Source organism: Myodes glareolus, chromosome 9 (genome assembly GCF_982192425.1).
Source record: "Myodes glareolus chromosome 9, mMyoGla1.1, whole genome shotgun sequence".
NCBI lineage: Eukaryota > Metazoa > Chordata > Mammalia > Rodentia > Cricetidae > Myodes > Myodes glareolus.
In genome coordinates, this window is record NC_142034.1 from 9,360,082 (window position 1) to 9,385,015 (window position 24,934).

A 24,934-nucleotide genomic window follows, 5' to 3' on the forward strand; every position below is an offset into this window, starting at 1 on the left:
CACCTATTCAGTTCTTGGGCCCTTTGTTGATTGGCACTTTGACCTCTTTGATATTTAATGTGTGCAATTATTTGTAAATTCTGGATATTAACCCCTTGTCTGAAGGGTATAGTTTTTTTTTCATTTTGTGGCTGTTTATTAACTCTGCAGATTCCTTTGCTGTCCAGAAGTTTTTCATGTGGTCTCATCAGTTGATACTTGGGGTTAGTTCTTATGTTGTTGATGTTCAATTCAAAAGAAGTCTTGCTTACTGCAGTATCTCGAAGGGTATCCTGTATGTTTTCTTCTAGATGTTTCTGGTTATAAATTAAGGTCTTTGATCAATTTTAATTGATTTTTGTATGAGGTCAACTATACAAATATGATTTCACTCTTCTGCAAGTAGAAATCCAGTTTTGCTGCCATCCTTTGTTGAATAAGTTTACCTTTCCTGCCAGTGTATGGTTTTGTTTTCTGTGTCAAAAATTGAATGATTGCTTAGTGCCAATTACTCTTGATAGTCTCTTATCACAACAGCGACTAAAGCAGCTTCCTCTTCAGAAGTTGAAATAAACTTCTCTTTCCCCTCAGTTGAGAGAAACGAAACTAGAACAGGATGAAATCTCAGCCTTGTCTGAGCCTTAAGGATCAGGAAGACGGAACTACAGCTCCCAGGATACCACTCGGCCAATCTATCGCTTTGCCCCATCTTCTGACCACGCCCCTCGCAGTCCGTCTCTATAAAAGGCGGAGCGGCCCGAGGCGCGCAGAGCAGTGCTGGTGGTGTGGTATGTACACGGGTTTTGCCGCTTTGGTGTGCACTCTGCGTCTGGTCGCCTCCAGGGCTTTCCTGAATAGCGAGCGTCCTCCCTGTGGCACCAGATCCCCGCGGACCTATAAACCCGAGGCCTCAATGGGATATTCTGGGTTCGCCAGAGGGGTTTTCCCTAGCGCGGATTGTATGTTTGAGCTGGCGATGCTCTCTGAAGAAAGGCTCAGAGCTGTGCGAGGAGACAGGATGCGCCGGTCGGAGTCCCCGGTGGCCCTCGTCCGCAGCTCTGGAGTCGGTCCATTCCGGGGACCTCGCTGCAATCGCCCGGGAGTCCGGACGCGTGATCTCCCCTCTTACCCTCGCGGATCCCCAGCGCGGTGGCGGCGCTTTGGCTTTGGGGGCTGGATGAACAGGGGAGAAGCGGGTGGGGGCGCCGGATCCCCTAACGTGGATTACTTGGTGTTTATCAACTGGATTTAGAAGACCAGCGCGCGACCTCGTCCCCCGTCATCCACGGATTATCGTTCCACTTCCCCCCACCCTCAGCTGCTCTCCCACCTGGAGGTAAGTTTCACTGCGGTGCGAGCTTGTGGATTTGATTTGCCTACTCATCGCTTGTGTTGCTTTTAGAAGGTTTCGGGATTGGAATTTTTGTTCTAGTTGACCTCCCAGGGGTCATTTTAGTAACTCCTTTGCCTTCAGGTGGAACCTACCAGCTCAGATCTCTGTAGGCAGCGGCCGTTCTGGGTCATCGTCCTTCAGCCTCAGGCGTGGCTAAGCCCTTGGTTATCCAGCGAGGGACCGAGACTTAACTGAAAAAGCGCCAGCCTTCTTGGCACTTGCCTTTTCTCGGGGATGGTCCTTCGGGACCCTTTGCTTTGCGGGCCATGCCTCTCCAAGCAGCTGCCCATTGAACGCCTCGGGCTTCTGAGGCGCAGTGTTTGGAAGCACAGGGGCTGGGTAGCCGTGGGGGCGCTTAATGGATACCGACACTGCATTATTTGGAAGAGTGGGCTGCTGTGGAGCTATTGGGGGGGTGGGGTGGATATTGGCCACCTTGCGAGCTTGCTTTCTGAGTGGAAAGACGGATAAATTTGGTCCAGCGTGTACACCCACTACCCTCCTCTTCCTTTTTGTGCAGCTTGTAGCAGAACTTTTGGCTTTGGTTTTGAGAATAATTGTAAATGAAATGAATTTATGCCCAATAGCTTTCTCCCCCTCGTCCGTTTGTGATTGCGTTGTTGTGGGGAAGTTGGTACCTGTCACCATATAGCCCGAGAGTAGGTGTTTGTTGAATGAATGACTGAGCTACCCCACCCTAAATTACACCAGGTTCCTCTGTTTCTTTCTTTCTCTTTGGCTCTTACCCTTAATTCCAGAACCTTTCCCCGGAGGTGATTTCTTGGGGACACTTTCCCAGCTATAGAATTCCCTCTCCCCTCCTCCACCCACCTCTGTCAGCGGTCTTTAGACTTTCTTTTGGAATGTGTGTATGGTGATCAATTTCCCACCCAGAACCCCCTCCAACTTAGAAAGCTACCAAGTCAGAGATTGACTTTGGTAAGCGCCCAGGGTCCTGAGCTCTCAATCAGCACCTGCTCAGGGAGGGAGGGAGGGAGGGCTAACCACCACAGGAAAAACAGAGCCATTTTTCAGAAAGAGGCATTTGTGAGTCCAGACTGTCCCGCGGAAGCTGGGCTCTGGCTCCATCCTGATCCTTGCACACTGCCCAGGATGGTTCCCCTTTGGCCATCCTTCCCCTGCCAGGTTCTCTGACCCTAGGGGAAGCACTTTGGAAGCTTTCTAAATGACCGAGGATCCACAGCATACCTCTTCCCCACCCACTCCCCCCCTTCTCTGTGTTACAGGATACTATAGAAAGTTGCGGTTGGCAGAAAAAACCTCCACTTGCCATAACACATGGTTCTCCACTGCTGCAGCCCATAATATTCACAACTTTGTGTTCTCCCCTCATCATGACTCTAGTACTACTATATTCGCCTGCAGCTACCAAGCAAATTGGTAATCCAGCCTCCTGTTGGACGCTTAGGTATCTCCAAACTTACACACAACGATCACGTGCTGGTGAGGGTCCCTTTGAACGTCAGTATTTCTCTGCATTTGGGAGGACGCTCCTTGAGAAGTATCTAGAAATTGTCATCTTTAGGTCGGTCGGTCGAACTTGAGAAGAGCATTGCAAGTGGAAGGCGTTTCGTAGAGGCCTTAGAGGCCAGGGGCGCCCCTCCTCTCTCACACAGCTTTTCTTTCAGCGAGGGGACACGGGCACAGGACGCAAATCTAAAAGAGGCAGCTGAGTGGATGCAAGGTTCACTCCCTTCCAAAGAGTGGATCAACACTGCCAGGGCAGGTCGCCTGCAATTCTCCTTAAAAACGATGGCTTCCGCGACACCAGGTCCACACGTGCTAGGCAGAGAGAGTTAAGACGCCGCCTCTTCTTTAAAATTAACATTTGAGTGTAACATGGACCTAGGGTGCTACGAAAGCTGCAGATGCAGCCCCTTTTGTTAACTTTTCCCACATCTGTTAACATCTGGCACACACCTTGGTGCAGCCACAGGCCCTAGGACACTGACAAGGATCCGGGACTCTGACTTATTCACAGGCCTTGCGCGTTCCTCATGGATGTTCGTTCCTCCTTGGGCCTACGATGTCCTCCTAAGTGCTAAGAAGTCATCTTATAAAATGGAGGCGGAGGGGGCACAGCAGGTGGGCCTTTGTTCCCAGAAGGCCTGATATTGAGAGGTCCCCTCCGCCTCCTATCCAAGTTCACTTGCCCATCTGTCTGACAGCTGCCAAACAGGACCCAACCCCTCCTCCCCGCCAAGGATCTCTTTGGAGGCCCTGACCCAAAATGGAAGCATTATCTCTGTCTGTCCCCCACTCCGCCAAACTTCTATCAGCCATGTTGTTGAGTGAAACCTGGGTTCGTACCCGATCTGCCCCGACACGTTTCTGGAGGCAGGAGATGGCTGACATCCGGTGTGCGTGAGAGGAGCTGCTGAGCAACCCACTCCATGGTTGAGAAGCACGCGGTGCAGGGCTTGTGCAGGTGACTCACAACCCAGGAGTGGCAGGTGTGTCAGATCCCAGGCTGCAAACCTAGTCGAGCCGAGGCTGCATTTCCTGGTCACCTGGGCAGAGCTAAAGGGACAGGCAGCCTCGCTCCCACCTCTGAGTGGACTGAGGGAGTTCTGGGTAAGGGATTCCACCTTTCCATAAGAGATTTCTTCTTGGTGTGCAGGGAGCCAGCATGAAGGATCTTGGGGGTTTGGGGGTTAGGAGAGCCAGTATGAAGACTGACCAAAGGCCCTCACATACAAGAATGCATGCAAGAAGAGCGTTCGTTCTTGGCCATCTTTTTCTCTTCTTCCAGAAAGACCCCCCCCCCCCGGTCCCCAGCTTACTTGCCCCGCAGTTCTGCACCTACCCCATCCCCTGACAGAAGCACCATGAGTCTAAGCTTTGGACCCACGATATGTGTAGATCAGAGCTGCCTGCTTCTAGCATCGCTCAGCCATTGCCAGCGAGGGGTGGCTGGCTGCATGGAGCATAGATGATGCTTGTGTGAGGTTCAGCAGTTTGGGGGCTCCTCTGAGGTCTGGCTAGCCACCCAGCCTTGATTTTCCTTTGAGCACTCTGAACCTGCCCATTACCTGCTATGGTTTTTTTTTTTTTTTTTTTTTTTTTTTTTTTTTTTTTTTTTTTTTTTTTTTTTGAGATGGTGTCTCTGTAGCCCAGGCCGGCCTTGACCTTGAAACAATCTTCCTGCCTCAACGTTCCAAGTGCTTAGGTTAAAGATGCAAGGCCCCACATAGTAGTGGGTGATCTGAGAAATCGCGAATCTGCTGCTACTCTCTTACTCCTAAGGCAAGGCCCAGGCATTTTCTGTCGCCAGCCCACTCTAGTGAGGATCATTACAGGAAGTGTTAGGGGAGAGGGGCTGGGGTGATGTGTCTACACAACCTTGGGAGGGACACCATGGCTCTCTCCTTAGCTGCCTTGTCTCTCCTTTTGGAGACGCATCCTTGAACCCCACCCCCACCCCACTCAAGTAACCACAGTTTTTCCTGGATCTACCTGGGTCCGGTTCAGACTGTCCCCTGGCCTTCCACAGTCTGCCTTTGGATTGTGGCTTGCTTGATATTGCGTGACTTGGAGAACTTGCTTAGCAATGTCCCCACTTTCCCCAACTTAGTTCTGTTTGATTTGTCTGGGGCTCTTCAGAAGGCATCTTGGTGGGCCTGGAGGCCACTTGGTGGCCTGCCCTGCTAACACGCTCACCAAGCTATTGTACTGGAGACACTGGAAGAGAGGGGGCTACTGATTCAGCCTCTCCCCACTGAAGCTTCCCTGGCCATGAAGCCCATTTGTTCCGCCTCCTCCAGGCAGACTCTGTGACTTCCCGTCACTGACCCCGGACTCATTTGCTGTACCATTTTTTGGTACACTTTTTCATGGAGACCTCTCAAATTCAGGTGTCTTTTGTCCTTAGTGAGACAGTTGTGCCGTGGGTGGGTTAGTAACAAAGAAAGCGCTTTTGCGGGGTGCAGGAATGCATTAGTTCTGCAGTCCTTCTCCCATGGGTGAGCCCCTGGAAGCTTGGAGGGTGCCCCTAACTAGGCAGCGTTGTATGGATGTGTCACAGACTACTGTGACCTCTGGTTATGACCGCACCATCCCAGTCAGCATTAGTATCCTCATGGAGCCAGTGGCATCTTCCATACCAAATTATTCTTTTGATGTTGGGAGCAGGTCCTCGCTACCATAGCCCAGGCTGGCCTCGAACATACCATCTCTTGTCTTCTCCACCTTTGAGTGCTGAGATTACAGGCACAAGCCTCTCCCCGAGGCTAGCAGGACTCACACACTGATAGAACAAGAAGATGGGGTTTGACCCCCTCTTGAGTTTTTCCCCCTTCAGTTAGGCCACTGGCTAAGTACACCATGTTCAAAATCCCTCAAGCTCCTTTGCTTTCTAGACCGAGTTTGTGATATGTCAGCGGTCCGGGCGGGGGTGGGCGGGGGGTCCTATACAATACCATTCCTGTTTGATTCTATGAAAGCCCCAAAGCCCAGAGGAATCCTGCAACCTGCAAGAATGCTGAAGCAGCAAGTCTCCCTCCAAGAATTCTCTGCACTGTGAATCATCACCTCCTCCCTTATTTGGTTTGTTGCTACAGGTTTTTGCATAGACGTCTTGAAGCCAGATGCCTTTGTGTGCGGTTAAACAGAAATGGCTGTGTTTCGGGGAGCACCACAGGGGACTGTGGTTCTGTAACCCTAGAAATAGATCAAACCCCTACAATCTGGGACCCCACCCAGCCCAGCAGCTTCGAAGAAGCTAATCCTTAGCATCTTTTTGCCTAACGAGTGAATCCCTGACCTCTTCTAACGCGGTCAGTTTGTTTTCCTTTCTTTCACTGGACTGAGACGTCTGGGTAGGTAAGGATGGGCGATCTAACCTCGTCGGCCGTCCAGTTCCATCTGGCATGCTCCAGAACCATCGATGGAGCATCCCCTTCCCGTAAGTGTAGACATATTTCCAGTCACATGACTGGCTCTACCACTGAGTGCCTCCTGGATGCTTCCTTAGACACTGGTGCTATGCCTTTGGCTCCTCAGCCCGTGGCCTCTTGTGGTCTTTGGTGCCAGTGAGAAGCCAACTTGAAGGTGTAACATTTGCCCATGGAGGAAGGGATCTGCCCTGCTTTTCTTATAGAAACTTAGGTGTCTGAGAGGGTGGTCTTTATGGGTTTCTTCTGTATTCAGGAGGCACTCACACTATTAGATGACAGTCATTGTGTCTGCAGTTGTGACGTAACTCATTAAAAGACATCCAGCCATTATTGTGATAAAATACGCACACGGTAAAAATGACCGTCTTTATCATCTTTCTGTGTACAGTGGTGGCATTTCGTTTTTGCATTATGCACCTGTCCCCCTCCCTCTGCAGGTTGCGTTTGTCCAGAGATTCCATATTCATGAATATTCACAGTAACTCCCCATTTCCTGTCTTCCTGGCTCTGGAAACCCATCTACTATCCTGTCTGTGGCTTTGACTGTCTAGGGACATGTCATGAACTAGGTGACGTGGCATGCTCGTCACTTAGATGATGTCCTCAAGTTCATCCTTGCTGTGATAACGCACACACTTTGCTTTTCTTCTTGAGTCCCAATGTCGCCTCATTCTGCTTAGGCTTATATCCACCTTTTGGCCACGGTGAATAATGCTTTATGATTCTGGGGGTGTAGATAATCATCTAGGTTCCTTTGGGTCCGTAAGCAAAAGTGGAATTACTGGATCATGTCGTGATTTCGTGTTTAATATTTTTTTTTTCAAGATCTACCTTGCCTTCCCCTGCAGCTGCACCCTTCGGGCGTTGCTAGCGACAGTGCACAATTTCCTGCCCACACTTGTGCTCCCCTTTCTCTCTCCCTCTCTTCTTCCCTCCCTCCCACCCTCCCAAACTCTGGGTTGCTTGTAGCCTTGAGGAAGCAACCTCCATAAGGCACTAACTTCCCCGGGGAACCCAGGGACGGCAGAGTTGCCAGGGGTGGCCCCCAGCTCGGAGTGTACCACAGCTGTCCCTTTTGGAATGGAGAAGCTAGGTGGCCTTGTGCGGTTGTTTCCCAGTGCCTTTGTGCCTGTGTCCCATCTGACATCACCACCAGCCCAGTGACACCGTCAGGTGTCGGCACATCTGACAGAGAAAGGCTTTCAGGCACACTTGCGTGCAGTCAGGGCTGGTGGCCTAGACCTGGGAGAACTCACCCCTAACCTGGCAAACCTGGGAAAGGAAGGTGTTTTGAAAACCTTTGGTGTGGAGATATGGGGTTGGGAGGGTAGAGGGGCACTCTGGGGTGAGTCCTCTCTCCCTGCCTGTCCTACATCCTCCCGTTTTCACTTATGAACACTTCTGCAAGTATTGCTTTTACCGACTATCCAGCTGAATGGCATAAGGGATAGGGTTTGAGTCCCGTAGGGAGATGTCAGATTTTGTGGGAGATCCTGTGGAGAGCCAGAATCATGGCTGGGTTTAGGTGGCCTCGTTTCTTTTAGTGATTTCCAGTGTGAGCCCCTAGAGGTTCTGTCCATTCTGGGTTGTGATTGGATAGGTCACACCTGCATCCGCGCTCCAGATGGGATCAGGCATCTTCAGTGAGTGGCATTCTTAGCACCTGGGGACACTGAGGTACAGGCCGGGCTTATTTGCATTGCCCCCTAGATCACTGTGCCTTCCTTTCTTGTGAGAGGGAGGGGCATGGCCTCATGCCCCTGGGGCCACTGTAGATGCTGTTCTTTGCCATTTTAAAGTTTTAAACCGTGTTTCTTTTCACTTTTAGAATTAGGCATCAGGAAGCACCCTGAAGCCTCTCGGGGCGTGGAAGGAGTCAAGTTTTCCATGCTTCAGGGTTTGTTCCCCTTAGCAGGGAAGCAGATGACTCCCTGTGACCTCTTCCAAGGGGGAACTCTGCCCATGACCTCTTCCCCTTGGCCTTTAGGCCATACTTGTTTAGGTGTTCGGCTGAATCTCAGGGAACCTGCGGTTGCTGGCAAGCCCACCTAAGAGTTCAGGTATTGGGAGTTTTAATTAGATTTCTGAGTGGAAACCAGGGATGTGGTTAACCAGAGACCCGAGCTGGTCCTGGCTTCTCACTCCACCCTGACCACCAGGCCGTCTGGGCCTTTCCAGGATTGTTTTTTTCTCGTTATTTAAGCACCTTTTCTGTATCCTGACCCTGCCTTCTCCTCATTGTTGTGGGAGATGATGGCTCCCCACGCCTCCTTCCAAACCCATTGTCTAAGCCCTCATCTCCACGGCAACGTGTTTGCTTATAGGCAACAGTTTGGAAAAGGTGTACCCGTGGCTGCGTGTGTGGTTCACTGGCCACACTGGCCATTTGGTGGTGTCACTTTAACTTGTATGCCAGACTCAGCCCAGGTCCTTTAACTGCATCATTGGATCATGGGTCAATCAATTACCCTTCCCGGGTGACATCAGCTGCCAATCATTGGGGTTCTAGTAGGAAGAAAAATGAGCCAGCCTCCAGTCCTGCCTAGAGGCTACTGTTTTTATTTCCACGAGTCCCCACAGTCCTGAGGCTCTTTGAGGAGTATTCCTAGGATTTCTGACTTTGAGGATGGAGCCACGGTTTCACACAGTGTCCTGCCCACCCCATTCATTGTTGATGTGGCCAGAATAGCTTTGCTAGGCCTCTGGGCTCAGGTTGCCGTCTATGAAAGGAGTGTGTTTATCTTTTTCAGAGAAACTGGCTTGACCTAGCCTAAAATGATCCTGGGTTTCAAATAACTGAGGGGTTTGGGGTCTGTGCTTTGGGGGTATGTATTAATAAATACATCTTACATCACCTACACCCTGCTTCCTTCTTAAGTTCACTTCTGGTGGGGACAGGAGGGGCAGCATCTCAGGCCTCCTGATTGCAGATCCCTCCTGTTAGGATTCCTTAGGGCAGATCCTGCTCCCCCTCCCCCACTCCATTCCCCATTGCGGCTATGGCCAGGAGATGGATCATGTGATTGGTTCCTTTGAGATCACATGCTTCACATGAAAGCGCAAACTCCTAGGAAGCAGAAGTAGATGTAGGGAGATGCCCCTCAACACTTGATGTGAGTAACTCGGGCAACTGGGCTCATCTAAGTGTATGCTTCCCTTTGGGCAAGGAGTTTGGGTTGGCTTCTTGTGAGCCTGGTGCCTAAGGGGTCCTGGGGCATGCTCATGCAAAGCTGGCAGATGGGACATGCCCTAATCGCACCTTCCTCCTCTACCTCCATGAATCCAAGTGCCTGGTTTTATGTGGAGACATCGCTGTGCCCCGCCGTGGAGCCAGGAGTTTGGCTCTTGGGTTGCTAATTCCAGCCTCGCCACGGGTCACTTGTGACTGGCTTCTTTTACCTCCACACAATTGTCATAGGGTAGCAACCCAGTGCTTAGAAGGGCACCTCTCACCTGGGTTTTTGTTTTTTTTAAAAAAAAAAAAAAAGAAGAAAGAAAGAAAGGAAGAAAGAAAAGAAACCAGTTCCCTGAGAGCATCCCCAGGCCCTTGCTATTATTGCCCACGTCCCTCGGGGGAGACGCATTCTCTCCCTTTCTGGCATTCACAGCCCGATGCCAGGAGCTGGGGGCAATGGATTTGGGCAGACTTCTTGCCAGACTCGTGTGTTTGGCAGCCTGCAGGGAAGTCGAGAGCCCAGGGAAGCCAGACATGGAGTCAGAGGTGCCGGAGTTCGCTACACAAGTGGCTGTATTGAGATGGCTCCTTTTTGTTCACACGTTCATGTGCCAACTTGGAAGGAGATCTCCCGGGTGCCCCAGTAAGAGAGGTGACTTTGATCTCCGGGCTGTGTCGCTCGAGGTGGGGAGAGGGGCGACACTCGGGATTGCTCGCTTTGTCTGCATGCTACACAGGTAGGCTTTGAGGAGCTATGACTCATGCTCATGGGTTGTGTGAGCTCTTGAGGGAAGCTATGCAGCCCTGGCAGGTGCTGCTGGCTGTCCTTATTTACCACTGTCGGGGAAGGGGGAGACAGCTCACCCTCGCAGATAGATTATTTCTGTCTGAAGCTTGAATAGGCTTGCTTTGTTAGGGGGAGCAGAGGGGTTAGTTCTTACGTATGAAAAGGGGTCCAGGGGGCTTAAAGCAGGTTGCCGACACTGGGTTTGTTCCATTTACCAGATGAGGAAATTGAGGCCCCTGGGGTTTATGTCACTCATCTGAAGACACCAGGGTTGTCAATAACAAGGCCTCTAGCTGAAAACCTGTAGGTATATTTCCTCTGGGAAGTTCTAGAAGTCATCAGTCAAATGAGTTGCACCATGCGTCTATGACTGTGATTTATCCTTTACCTCTGACTCCCAGTGAATGGTTGTCTTCTTAGGGCCCTTTTTCCTTCTCTGTCTCAGTTCACTGGAATTAGATTCTCACTCCTCTGTAGATGAGACAGTATGGCCCGTGAAATTAGTAATTAGTACCCAAACCGCAAGGTCCCTTACTGGAGCCTGCCTCATAAAGAATTCTCCTTAAGCACTCCAGAGGCCCAAGGCATTCCCTCGCTTCTGTTCCTTCTGTTGGCCGCTCTCGTATCCCTCCCTTGTGGCATCAGGTTTGGAGAAGTGTCAGTCAAAATGCATAGCATTTCCCAGCTCACAGAGTCTGGACCAGATGTAGACAGTTCTGTCTTCAAAGCTCGTTCATTCTCCCAATGCTGTCCTGTCTCTGCTTTAGACAGTGCACATGCCCAAAGCATGCCTCAGCATCACGGATTTCACTGTGGAAATCCAGGGGATGGTGCTGAAGCCTGGGTTTGTTGAGTTCAACTGCTGTCCTCTTCGGCATTTGTAGTAGTTGGCATTTAGAGTGACGATTCCGGGAGCAGGGGCGGGAGATGTCCCAGCGTCCTCAATAAAGAAGGCTTGTGGGGATGGGCTGTATGTTTCCACGGGATGACGAGAGAGCAGATGGATCTGTTGTCAATGGTTCCCATGCTCAGTTCTCCGGGACAGCGATGTGTTGTTTATCCTGGAACGCAGAGTTCAGCTTGTAGGGCGGATCCATTGCTGGGATCACTCTTTGGATGCTATGCCTGGACCTAGGGAGAACTATCCAGCACCACCTTCTGATGGGGGGGTGAGATGTCTTCCCTCGTCTGAGATACACCCCCATCCTGCCATCGTGCACTGGGTCTTTTGTGTAGGGTTCTCTTTAGCTGACTTGACTGGGAGGGTGGAGAAAAGAAGCCCCGGTGTGACCCTGAGACTGAGGGAAGATTGGGGTTGATGTATGCATCATTCATTTGAGTAGGTAGGCGTAGAGCCTTCCTTCTACTTATTAAAAATATTTAGACTGTGGTGTCTGTGCACGCGCGCATACACACATGCATACATGTGCACACACATGCATTCATATGGAGATCAAGAACAACTTTCAGAGGTCTCCTTCCACCTTGCTTTTGAGGTAGGATCTTTCTTGTTTTTGTCACTATACTGCTTGTGTGAGCTTCCCTTTTCTTGTCTCTGTACCCATCTCACTGTAGGAGTCTTGGGGTAATAGATGTGCACCATAGCATCTGGCTTTTTAAGTGGGTATCAGGAATCAAGCTCAAGATGTGCATCTAGTGCTTTTACCAGTGAAACCATCTCCCCAACAACCCCCTCCAGCTGAATGATCTCCCCAATATCCCTACCCAGCCAAACCATCTCCCTTATACCCCCCACCCAGCTGAACCATCTCCCCAACACCCCCATCCCCATCCAATTGAACCATCTCTCCAACATCCCCAGCTGAGCCAGCTCCCCAATATCCCCACCCAGCTGAACTATCTCCCCAACACCCCCTACCTGGCTGAGCCAGCTCTCCAGTACACCCTCCCAGTACAACTTTAAAACCTGTGATTTGAAAAAGTCAGCTCCATGCTTCTATCTGTTTGGACTGAGGTATTTTTGTTCTTTCATGTGGCTGGATTTCACTGGGGAAGAAAGTTTCCATTTTCTAACTAGAAGGCCCAATTCCCTTCAGGGTTTTTCTCTAGGAAGTGTAAAATGTGGGCTGTGGTTTCCATGGGGTTATGTGAGATGGTTTGTATAAAGGCAGTGTGTAGACTTCAGTACGTAACGTGGGTAGGATGAATAGCCAGCCTAGGAATGTGTTGGCTTGACTGGCAGGGGCGAGGGATGAGGCGTGGTGAGCGGAGGCTCAGTGGTAGCCTTTAATTCTTCTGTCCTGGAGTCTGCAATGGCTGGTGTCAGCCATTGTACCTCCCCTGGGTCTCTCCTGGGTTACCTTGGCTGGGCTTGATTTCAGCCTGCTATACCCCTGGCATTTCCTAGGCTGTGTCTTCCTCCATCCCTGTGTCCCCTCTCCCATAGCTCCCGATGATTCCCAGCAGCGAAGGTGAGCTAGCAGCCTATATTTCCATCCCACGGAACAGAATGAGCGTCACCCATGGATTCAGCACTCACTCTAGTTTTGCCAAGTTTTTTTCTGCACCCAACACTTCTCTTCTTGAGCCTCTGTAGTGATGCTGTTTTTGTAACCCTGTGTACCACGGCCACTGTCTCACACGCCTCGGCTGTTCTCTTCAATGCAAGCACAGCTGCCTGTTCTCCGAGTTCATTCTTGCGGCCTGATGCTAGCCTCAGGTCAACCTAAATCTCTTCAAGGTAAACCAGTAGGTAAGAGGCCCACGGTGTTCTGATGTTGGGCTGGTGCCTGGTCGTGGATAAGATGGGAGCTGGGATGGGGGTGGGAGTGGTCTTCATCCAAGCCTACCGCCACAGCGGTCCCATTGAACTTTCCAAATGTGTTACGGGTCTGTGTGGAGTGGTCCCAGGGTCCTCAGGCTTCTGCTGTCCATGTTGGTTTCTATGCACCAAGTCCTGGTCCGTCCTTGTCACAGCCTTGCCATTTGCTGTGAGGATAGTTTAGGTGAGGGTCCCGTCAGCCTCTCAGAGTATGCGGTGACTCTTTGCCTCTTTGGTTAGTCTGGGCCTTGGCGATGTCTCTGCTTCTTTAGCTGCTTCCTGCAAATGGCCACCAACAAGGCAGGGAAGGAGGGAGGGCTGCTGGGGCTGTTCTGAGTGGACAGGGCATCCTTAGCCATTCCGGGGAGACCTCTCACTTTCTCGGGGATGTGCACAGTCAAATAAGCGGAGTCAAAATGTGAAACAGCCCATCGGGCAATCGTCACAGAAGCGTCTGTGGTAGTTTGGGATGTCCTTTTAAAAAATATGGTGACCTTGTACCAAAATGAGCAATTGAGAAGCACAAGTGATTTCTCTCCTCTCAGATTTGGCAGAACACGATTTGTTTGAAGGTTTGGTGGGTGTCGTGTGCATCCTTTTGCTGGGTGGATGTTGGGACTCTTATGATCTTTGGAGGATGGACGTTTAGGGCAAGCCAACCAAGGTCCTCCCCCTGGTAAAAAAGTTTCTTTCTGGTCCCACATCCTGGGTTTGGGAGGCAGATCTTGTGCTGACGGAGACCCGGATGCCAGCAGAATTCTGCTCTGTGGGGGCCGTTGAGGCCCAGCCATTCAGTTGCTCCTGCCGCATAGAGAGGCCTTGTCACAGCCTGGATTGTTCTGTCCATGAGAAGTACTGTCACCCCCCCCCTTCCTTTCCCTCTAACTTCCCTGCCCTCCCCTTAGGAAAGAATCCCCCCTCCCCTTCCAGCATCCCTGTCTTTAAGAATTCCCTCCATTGTAGCCCTGGGACAGAGACCCTTCTGTGAGCGTGCTGGAGGCCTGTCCTGGGGACACCCCGCCCCCCCTATTAAAAGACCATTGGAACAAGCTCCCCATTCTCCTCTGGAGAGGGTCCCTCTGTCCCAGGCCAAGGGACTCTTAAGGGAACGCTTATCCTGGGACATTCAGTTTACAAAGACTCCTGCAATGTCAGATAAACTCACTCAGCCAGCATGGGGAGGGGGGACAGGAGAAGGACAAAACCCCCTTTATTTTCACCCCTGCAGGGAGACCAATAAAGACTTTGTGCTGGAGAGAGCAGGGGTCTGAGCAAACAGAGGAAGGGAGTCTGCACCGGCTTTGGTGGGAAGAGCTGAGCGGGTCACTATCTCCACAGTGTGGGGGACGTCTTGGCATGGGACGGTCAATTGCAACTTTCACATCAGGTAACTGATCCTGATCCTAAAGTCGTCCCTCCCCCGTCTCTGGGAAACCGAAAAGACCTTTGGCAAGTTGTTTCTGCTGGCCAGGGAGAAATCCCTAGGTGGGGTGGTTTTATTTTTACTTTTTTCTCTATTATTTGGATAGGGAAAACCTCCCCGTTCACTAGACTGGCCACCAGCTGTGTGTGTATTTTAGAAGCCTTTGGGACTTTGGGTGGCTCAGTATTGGGGTGAGTGAACATCTATGAGTACCATGTGTGTGTGTGTGTGTGTGTGTGTGTGTAGAGCTCTCACTTCTTGGAGTAGACTTGGCTGTGTTATGACACAGTGACTTTCCTCAGTTACGTAAACCAAGAAGTTCGATAACTAGCCGTTTTGGAGGGAAGGGCATCCATTGGGTGTTGTTGAGCATCTATTGAGAACAATGGATCCTGTGAACGAACGAGTCACTGAGTCTGACAACATCACTGATGAGACGGTCACATCTCACACACGCACATCTTACAAGATTCTGAAAGCGAAATTGCCTTGCCTTGAGTTACTTCCTGAGGCTTAAGGTTCCAGCTCTGATGACCCTAGAATGAGTGTGTGTGTGTGTGTTTATGTGCACACGCGATGATCATACACAGGCATCCACGACAGAGCTAGAAGTTGTACCCTAGTGGCCCATGACATTTGTCTGGGGTGTGGTAGGGCTGAGTGGATGAAAATCATAGTAAAATGGTTGGTATTGCCAGGCCCATGCCTTTCAGGAACAGGGTCTGGGTTGGGCTTTATCCATGGCTTTCCTGACACTTCCTACCCTCTTCTTCAGGCACTAGCTGAGCATTGGCCATTTAGGTTCAAGAAAGTCAAGGTGTGTGTCTAGGTGGTCTTGTCTCTAGAGGGCTCAGCATATACCTGTGAGGTCACGGTAAAGAGGCTTGAGTCAGCTCAGACCACTGGGAGTGTGGTACCTGACTTCTTTGGCATATAAGCTAGATTTAGGAAGCTTGCTATCATAGTCTGGCCATAAGGACCCTTCCCTGCCAACATTTCTAGAGAGGGGATGCCTCACCCCTTACCTTGGAGGGTCCCTCTATCTGTGATCCTCTCTTTCTATTTTTTTCTCAAGAGGTATAGTGGACCCTGAAGTTGGTATGTGTAAGTGTACATATGCATATGTGTGTGTGTGTGTGTGTGTGTGTGTGTGTGTGTGTGTGTGTGTTGGACTGAGTGCTGCAGAGGCAGGAGGCTCCTGCGTCCTGATGCATTGCCCCTGCTCCTCCTTTCCTCTCTCAGGCAGAGGCAGGGAGCAATGGCAGGTAGGTCTAAGGGCCCATCTAGATGGGCTTTGTGACTGAGTTCAGAGTCCTGAAAGCTCTGGGATCAGAAGGGTTCACACTCTGCAGGATGAGGTCGTTAAAGCATTCTTGAGTAGCCAAGCCCACTGTACCCACTGTGGGACATGCAGTTCTAACTCCAGATGCTGCCTGGAGTGCAAAGATCACCTTGGGATAAGGTGGATCCTGTAATGCCAGGCCATGGAGGAAAGGTGCTGGTGGGGACCAGCCCCCCCCCCCCCCCCCGCAGATGGCAGGGTCTCCTGGGCTTTGCGGGATGCATAGCCTATAGGAGGTGGGCTGTGGCTCTCAGAAAGAAGCATAGTGTACGGCCATGGACAGATGTGCCTTATAGCAGGGGATGGGCATGGATGGGTTCTCCCAGCCACACTTAATCCCCCATGGCAGTCACTGCCTCTCTTAGGGTTCCTTGGTCACTTCTTTACCATGCTGAGAATGCCCATCCCTTGCATCTGGGTGTTGCATTTGGGACCACTCATTGGATAATAGAGAGACCAATTTCATCCCTCAGCCAGGAGCTTGATCAGGTAGAGAAGGGGGGTGCTGTGCCCGATGGGAGTAACAGGGTCTCTCAATCACAGCTCCCCGCCCCGGCCCCACCATAGATGGCTCTCTTTGCCTTGCTGAGCCTCTGGCCGTTTCCAGGCAGAACACCAGCCATACGTTCTCAGGTTCTGCCCAGGTCTGTGTGTTTTGGGATGTCACATGTGTAAAGCATGCTGGGCTGCATCATCTTGTATTTCTCTGGGACTCAGATCTACCCTGTCCTGGCTCACCAGTCCCCACACCCTCCTCTCTGCATGGAGAGGATAGCAGGGCATGAAGAGTCATGGTGCTGACCTGATTGGTTTGTGTTACTGCATCAGCCCTTGGAGGTGGCTGGTGAATGTCAGGGCCAAATGAGAGGTTGGAGCTCTGTGTACCTGGCTGTGGAGCCTGGGTGCCTGCTGTCTTCTTCACACTTCTTCTCCTTGCTCTGTCAAGATAGAGGCCCTGGGAATTTCTTTGCTGACTCCTGAACCCTACCAGGTTGGAACAGTCGTGTGCCCCCGCTCCCCCCATGCCAGGCAAGATGACCTATGTCTCATTTCTGGTTCATTGCTCTTGCATGCGGTTGTACCCTACCTTCTAGTAGCCCTGGTGGTAGACAGTCATATAGGGGTACGGACAGTCTGCAAACACATCTGGGGAGCTCTCCTGACTTGGCTTGTCAGGGAGGCGCACCCACTAGTGTTTGGCTTTGTCCCTCTGCTACCTGAGCTTTTTTTGGAGGGCTGAAAGAAGTGTACCCCGGTAATAAGAGATGTTTTGGAAAACTTGCAGAAGATCACTGCTTATCATTGGCACCTGCTTATGAGCCAGAGGGAGAAGCTGGGTTAGACGGGCCAGGGACAGCTCCTTCTAGAAGAACACGAGGATGGGGCATGCTTTAGCACAAGTCTCCCCCCCACTCCCTCCCCCCGACATAAGACTCTTGCTATTCAGGCAGGGTAGGGCTATGCTCTGCTCCAGAGAGACTTCAGACAGGGCAAGGCTGGGAGGGTGAGCAAGTTAGTGGCAGGAGGTGTGGGGGGGAGAGCAGAGTCATTTATTAGGTCTATGGAAACAATACAGTGTTTGTCTCCTGGGGATGGCGGTGCTGGGGGAGGCAAGCCAAGATGGGCCCAGGCAGAAAGAAAACAGGCACAGGTTTGACGAAAATGTGGTGACCCCGAGGAGCAAGGAGAAAGACGCCTTTGTCTTGGGAGGTTGGGGCAGGGGTGCAGGCAAGGAGGCCTGTGGTGTGGGGCAATTGCTGCCTCTCTTCTAGGGTCCTTGGCCCCTAGGAGCTGAAAGGCACCGAGACTCCTGGTTTGCTGGGGTTTCAGAAGTGGCCAGCCCAAGGCCTTACATTCTGGGGTGTGTCTGTGGGTCACGTTCTTTATCAGTCTCATCCTTTGAGAGTGCTGGTGGGGGGTATGGTATAGAGTGCACCCCACACCAGGGTTAGGAGGGAATGTGGATGAAAGGTTTGACCTGGTGGGTGTGTTCTTAGTTCCGTGTGTGGCTTGCTTGCTTTGTGGCACGGCTGGTCGATCTGGTGCCAGGAGAGATGTCCCTGGGTCTCGGAGATCTGCCAGTGGGATCCAGGGTGAGTGGTGTTGGTAGGGACTGTCTGTGTCTCGCACTGCTTGAAGAAGTAGACTCCTCACACAGGCCACCCATAGAAGACTGTCACAGTTTACGTCTAGACACCTCTGCTGTTGTGTACCCTCACCCTTCTGACTCAGTTTCCCTTCTCACTATCAGTTCATTTCTCCCCCATGGGATTATGGGTGTACAGGCCCAGGCAGCCCTTGAACTCACTATGTTGTCTAGACCGATCTCAGACTTGTGATTTTTCTGCCTCAGCCTCCTAAGGACTGGGTCTATGGGCTTTCATCATCATGCCTGATTCATTTTCTGTATATGGGCCTTTTGCCTGCATGTATGTCTATGCACTATTTGTATGCAGTGCCAGGAGGCCAGTAGAGTATGTCATAGTCCTTGGACCTTGAGTGCAGGTGGTTATGAGCTGCCATGTGGGTTCTGGGAATCAAACCCGGGTCCTTTGGAAGAGCAGCCGGTGCCCTTAATCGCCAATTCATCTCTCAGTTCTCTTGGTTTTGCTTTAACTGAGAGGTTTTTAGACCCCTGACTCCTTGGCAGAAACATTCGTCTCTGGTCTATCCCTGGAGCCCTTGCTGAATAATCCTTGTTATGTGACAGTAATTGTGGGGACCCTGAAGGACAGTGTGGTTCTGGGTGTGGCCTTTCTGGTCTGACAGACTCAATACTGTGCAGTGGGGACCACACAGGGAGCTCTTAGGGTCCTGGTCGGCTTCTCTGCCACCTCTCACTGGACAGGGACTACACATATTCTGAGAACGTTCTGGAATGATGGTTGAGGTTGTTAGGCTGTGGCTATCAGCTATTGTCAGCCCAGCAGCGCATCCATATATGTGTGCTCAAACGCACATGCCTGCACATATGTGTTCATGAGCTTTTGCCAAGGAGTTTAGGAGGTCGACACTCTGTGACCTCTATGTGACTGATGGGGAGACTGAGGCACAGAGAGGGAAAGTAAGTTGCTGCCAGTCACACAGCCTTTTAAGTGGTACCAGCTGGCCTCAGACCAAGCCCTCTGACTGCAGAGACCATGTTCCAAGTGCTCATCAGTGCTGCCTGCCCCACTGGGGGCTGCTGTGTGGCAGGCTTCGCCATGGTCACGTCTGCACTGTTAACAGCTCTGTGTGGGTAGCTGGTCTTTATCTTGGATTCACAGTGGCAGCTCCCGTGGGTGACAGGTCACCTTCAGCCTAAGGAATTGAGGTCATCCTCCTGCAGCGACATTCCAGCCCCAGGTCAAGGGGTGTGGACCTTCTGACCTGTGGACACAGCGGAGCCTTTGTGTCATCAGAGAAGCCAGAAGGTGCAGCCGGAGAGGGAGAAGGTGAGGGCTCACTTCCCCGTGTGGGGAGGGTGCTCTCTGTCTCTCTGCGTCTCCATGCGCCCCTTGCCTTTCAATACCATTGCTTTTCTCAGGGTTCTGCCCTTCCCTCTGCCTGCCCTTGCAGGAGACACACTTCTTAATGATTCCTGAGTGCCCTTCGTGTGCTGGCCTCTGTGACATTCTGAGAGAGAGGGAAAGGGACAGAGACAGAGAGAAAGAGAGACACACACATACACAGAGATCTCTTTCCTCTACACCCAGACATTGTGAATGGTCCCTGTTTTTGATCTGGCATTCCTGGTACAGCCTGAAGTGCTGAACGTCCTACCTAGTTGGTATCCTAACTATGGACATTTATTTTCTGATTTGCTTATTATGTGTACATGTATGTGCACACATACATGGGCAGGTATGTGCATGTCTTCTTGTAAGGGGAGCAGAGGTCAATGTCAGGCGTTGCCCCCATGAACAATCCCCCTTGTGTTTTGGGACAGGGTCTCGTACTGGGACCCAAGGCTTACTGATTCAATAAGACTGGCTGGCTGGGAAGCTCCAAGGACTCGCCTTCCTTCCCTGCTCTGGGATTATAAGTACTTGCCATGGCTTTGGCTTTTAACATAGGTGTTGGGGCAGAACTCAGAGCCTCCTGCTCACGTGACGAGCACGCGACTGACTGAGCCATCTTCCCAGCCTGAAGGCTGCCGGGATTCAAACAGATCTCTCGACTGGGAAACCTGTGTGTCCTTCCTAGATGCCCATCTCCCTTCAACGTGGCTCGCCCTTGGCCCTCTTGGGAACCAACTGGGAGCTCCCATCCTGTACCTTGGTTCCATCTTGGCTTTTCTCTCCCCCAGAGCCTGACTAAGAGGGTCCCCTGCTACCCTGAGTTGCTCCTGAAGTCTGTACACGCAGGGCAGGGAGGCTGGTATGTGCGGAGATGCCCGGGCAATGGCTGGTTTGCTTTGGGCTCTTCGCCCTTTTGAGATCCTTGCTCCAATGGTGTTATCTGCCTTTCAAGTCTGGCTTCCTTAAGGAGCTCGGAGAGTGAGGGGCATTAACCCTTCATTCTCTAGGGCATCCAACCTGGTGGACTCTTGGCAGTTAAATGGGTTCACAGGAACCAAGGATAATCCGGGGGGGGGGGGGTTTGAAGCTGCCCTTCAGGTTCAGAGCCTTGTCTCGTCCTGCGCTGCCTGGCCTGCCTTTTTACGCGCTTCCCATCTTGCATGCCAGTTTTAGAGACACGATCTCCTTCCAGGCCACCGGGACTTAATTAAGTCCTAATGGCGGAGGGAGAAGGGCTGTTTCCTGGCAATTAGTGTTAAGTGGAAGATTAGAACACAGTCCAGCTCTGTTTTCAGCCAGGAAGGACTTGACTCCCCTCTGCATTGTTCCTGCCCCTTCAAAAAGACTTGGGCATGGAGAGGGGTGGCAATTGCTGACCGTCCCTCCTTCCCCAGGCAGGCAGAAGCTGACCCCCCCCAGGTGTGACACCCCCCCCCAGGTGACTTTTCAGGCTGCCCTTATATGAAAACTGAGGTGCGTTCTGTTCTCATTTCCGCTGTCCTCCTCCTTGCTGTCCATTCCCATGCTGACCCGAGGACACGGGAATGAGAAACCATGTTTCTAATTTACAAAGGAGTATTGAACGTCTAAAAATTAAATTGAGGGTAGGGCCATAGCCAGAACCCCAGACTTTCCAGGGGCGGGGGTAGGGGTGGTGGTGGTGGGGCTCCTAGCCCAAATTCCGAAAAGGACAGGTGAGGTGTCTCTGGGCAGTGCAGAAGGGCAGAGTGAACCAGACTACTGCCGTGCAGGTGAGGGAGGCCACTGTGGTTTTGGAGTGGTCCATGCTGACTGTGAGGGGGGAATCTTCCTTGCTGGCTTGACTGGATTCAGTGTCACCTAGGAAGCATACTTGTGGGTGTGTCTGTGAGAGATTTCCCAGAGGTCTAGCTGATGAGGGAAGACCTGTCCATCCCATAGGCTGGGGTCCTGCTGAAACCAGCATGCATCTCTCTGTGCTTCCTGAATATGGATGCATGCCGCTGGCTGCCTGCTGACAGGCCTTCCCTTAAACTGCAATTCAAAGGAACATTCTCTCCTTTAAGTTGCTTTCATCACAGCAGTGACTGAAGTTCCTAATACACCGAGGGGGGTGGGGGATGAGAGGTGGCATTTGGGTGGGACAGCACTCGAGGGTTGCTGGCTGCTGTGAGGCGTCACGTGTTCATGGCGTGGTAGGAAAAGGTGGGAAATTTGTTAGGAGACAAGAGGCCGTGGGGGTGTGGCTGTTCACATCCTGAAATCAGGGGCAGGAGGGAGTGGGAGGGAGATGTGGAACTCAGGTCGCTTTCATCCATTTATCCAAGGAATCTCTTTTCCTTTTGACCCAGGTGTGGGTTTTGCAGAATTGTGGGGTTTGAGTCCCCATTTCTTGGTCTTCTCTTCCCACATTTGTGTGTTCTTCTCTCCCGTTTGTCATTTGTGTAGTGTATGTGCCTGTTTGTATGTGTAGTCGTGTGTGTGTGTGTGTGTGGTGTGTGTGCGAAGGCCAGAGGGGCATATCAGGTACCCTGCTTTCCCCCTGCCTCCTTTAAGACAGGGTCTCTCACTGGAGCTAGGCTGGCAGCTAGCATGCCCCAGCAATCCTCCTGGCTCTACACCCCCATCACAAGGTTCCAGGTGTGCACACACTTGCACACAAGGTTCCAGGCATGCACACCCTCACACACACAATTCTAGGCATGCACACACTCACACACAAGGTTCCAGGCATGCATATACTTACACACAAGGTTCCAGGTGTGCACACCCTTGCACACAAAGTTCCAGGTGTACACACCCTCACACACATAGTTCCAGGCACGCACACACTTGCACACAAGGTTGCAGGCATACACACCCTCACACACACAGTTCCATGCATGCATATACTCACACACAAGGTTCCAGGCATGCAATACTTGCATACAAGGTTCCAGACATGTGCATGCTCATACACAGGTTTTCAGGTGTGCACACACTCACACACAAGGTTCCAGGCATGCACACACACAACACAAGGTTCCCGACATGCACACGCTCACACTCCTGGCTGTTTATGCCAGCACTGGGATCTGCATTCAGGCCCTCATGCTTTTGCCACAAACTCTCTCACCCACGGAGCATCAAACCAGCACCCTGACTTGTCATATACGTTTACCATGTTCCTGATTCTATGGCATCTCTCCCTTTCTGTTTTACCATTCGACCTGGCTGGGTCTTCGGGGACTTGGATGGAAGCTGCACAGGTGGCTGTGAGTAGGTATGCATTTAGTGGGTGAGGGGCTCCAGTAAAGCAGTTCCTGATGAGGTAACAGGGCATGGCCAGGAAACATCATCCAGCCTTGAACATGGGACTGCGTGGGCACTGTTCCGGCCTCCACCCTCTCCTTGTTCTCTACTCTCCAGCTCCAGGCCTTCGGAACATCCTGGCACACAACCGGAGCTTAAGGGCCATTTGTTCCTGTCAGCGGATTTTTGGGCGCAGTGTCCCTTCCTCTGTGTTGGTTGTACTCTGCCTTCCTGCCCTCTGCCCGTGCCTCCCATCTTGCAGAACCCCTTGGGCATTTGGCTTTCTTTGGGATTCCTTCCAGGTGCCAAACCTTTGTCCTCCCTTCCTCGCCCCTCCCCCTTCTCTTCAGCCTTCAGTGGGCGGAGAGCTAGGCAAGCACCTCCCTCCAGAAAGAAGAGCGGCATTGTCCTACCCCAAGCTCCAGAGCCACCGATTGTCCTGCCTTACGGATTGCTACGTAGAACTGCAGCGTGTGCGCGGGTGTATGTGTGCATGTGTGTGTACACATGGGCCTGCATGTATGCGTGTGCATGCAAACTTATGATGGGGCTGCAGAGCCTTCAACCCAGAGAGCTGGTCTAAGAAGTTGCCTTTGTAGCGGGATCTACAGCTGACAGGTGTTGGGGCGGTGAGCAGGCTGCCCGTGGGGAGTGCCAGGGTGGTGAGCAGGCTGTCTGTGGGTAGTGCCGGGGCTGTCAGTGTGGACTGTGGGAGGCAGAGTAGAAAAGTTGCCAGGGGCCCACGCTGAGGCCAGCCCAGTGTCCCTATCACATCGCCATGACAGAGACACCAGGCTCATTCTATACTTTCCTGCTCTGGTACACAGTGGGTTTTTTGCCCCATGACCTTGATAACAAATCGCTATTTTCTCAGGCTACCTCAGTTCCCCGATATTGAGGTTTCTAAAGTTTTAATGACTTCTTTTTTCTTTCTTTCTTTCTTTCTTTCTTTCTTTCTTTCTTTCTTTCTTTCTTTCTTTCTTTCTTTTCCTTCCTTCCTTCCTTCCTTCCTTTCCTTTTTTCTTTCTTTTTTAACACAGGCTGGAATGAAAATCTCTCTCTCTCTCTCTCTCACACACACACACACACCTTTTTAAAAATGTAAACAACAGAAACATGTGAGCTGACTGATGTCTCCCACCTGGCATTGCTAACTAACCTTGAGGCAATTGCCTGAAACCCCAAGAGGAAAAATGGTCCCCTCGGCCAGGGGCCAGGCGTGTTCCAGCCAGGCAGGACGTGAGAGAAGCCCACGGAGTTGGCCGCTGCCTTTCTCATCCTCTGAGCCCCACTGCCGTCCTTCCTTGGTGCATTTCCCTGAACTCCAGACAAAGCTGTCATTTCTTCCCTAGCAATGCTCTGTGTCTTGGGCTTGAGGACTCAGGCCAAGGAGGTCATCTTCTTCCCCCCTCCCCCGGCCACCTCCCAGCCCTGCCTCTTGGCACTTCTGTCACCCACAGGCAGGCACTCTCTTCCTCTTGTCTCTACTTGCCTCTTATTGGGCTTTTCCAGTTACTGTCCTCATTATGAACAGCACCCGGCAGGCAGTGTCTATCAGAGCCCCAGGTGAGAGCCGTGGGCTCACCACCAATTGAGCGCATTCTCTTTTGGATCCTTCCTCTCTTACCTCATTGAGCACCTGTGACATTGGATATAGAGGCTCCAACGATCCCTTGTAAGCGTTTTAATGCTACAGTGTATCCCCCAATGCACATATACATACATACACATGTATGTGTATATACATGCATGCACACATACATACATACATATATGCAGCTGGATAGCATGCAATGGTGGTTTAAAGTACCGACATGCTCTAATACACATGAGCTGTGGGTCTATCAGAGTAGGGAGCCCACTTACTACAGTACAGTTTGTCTCTGTGAACTACACAGAAATGACTATAGAGAAAGTAGGGTAGTGGCTGCCAGGACTGGAGAGGGGAGCAGGCGGTGGCCGATCAGTGGGTCCATGACAGTTTTCTGGAACTAGACAGTGGCAATGGCCACACAACAGTATGGATATCCATGTGCCACTGCCCTGTATGCTTTCCGAGCCATTACCACAGCAGGATGCGGGGCTAGAGAGATGGCTTAGAGATAAAACTGGCTCACTGCTCCTGCAGAGGACCTGGGTTCAGTTCTCAGCACCCACACCAGGCCACTCGCGGTCACCGGTAACACCAGCACCGGGGGATCTGATGGTCTCTGCATGAATACACGTACACATTAGGAAAGAAAAGTGAGGCTGGATGGTGGTGGCACACACCTTTAATCCCAGCACTCGGGAGGCAGAGGCGGGACGTTCTCTGTGAGTTCGAGGCCAGCCTGTTCTGCAAGAGCTAGTGTCAGGACAGAATCCAAA

The 24,934-nt window shown here is 51.6% G+C and overlaps 1 long non-coding RNA gene across 1 annotated transcript in view; it reads left to right on the forward strand.

Moving 5' to 3' along the window:
- The first annotated feature begins 759 nt into the window (after window positions 1-759).
- The window catches only part of LOC146893340 (uncharacterized), a 154,113-nt gene continuing 129,938 nt past the window's right edge, over window positions 760-24,934 (forward strand). The window contains exon 1 of the long non-coding RNA XR_015003879.2: window positions 760-1,315. This is a non-coding gene — a long non-coding RNA (uncharacterized LOC146893340). The remainder of the gene's footprint in view (window positions 1,316-24,934) is intronic.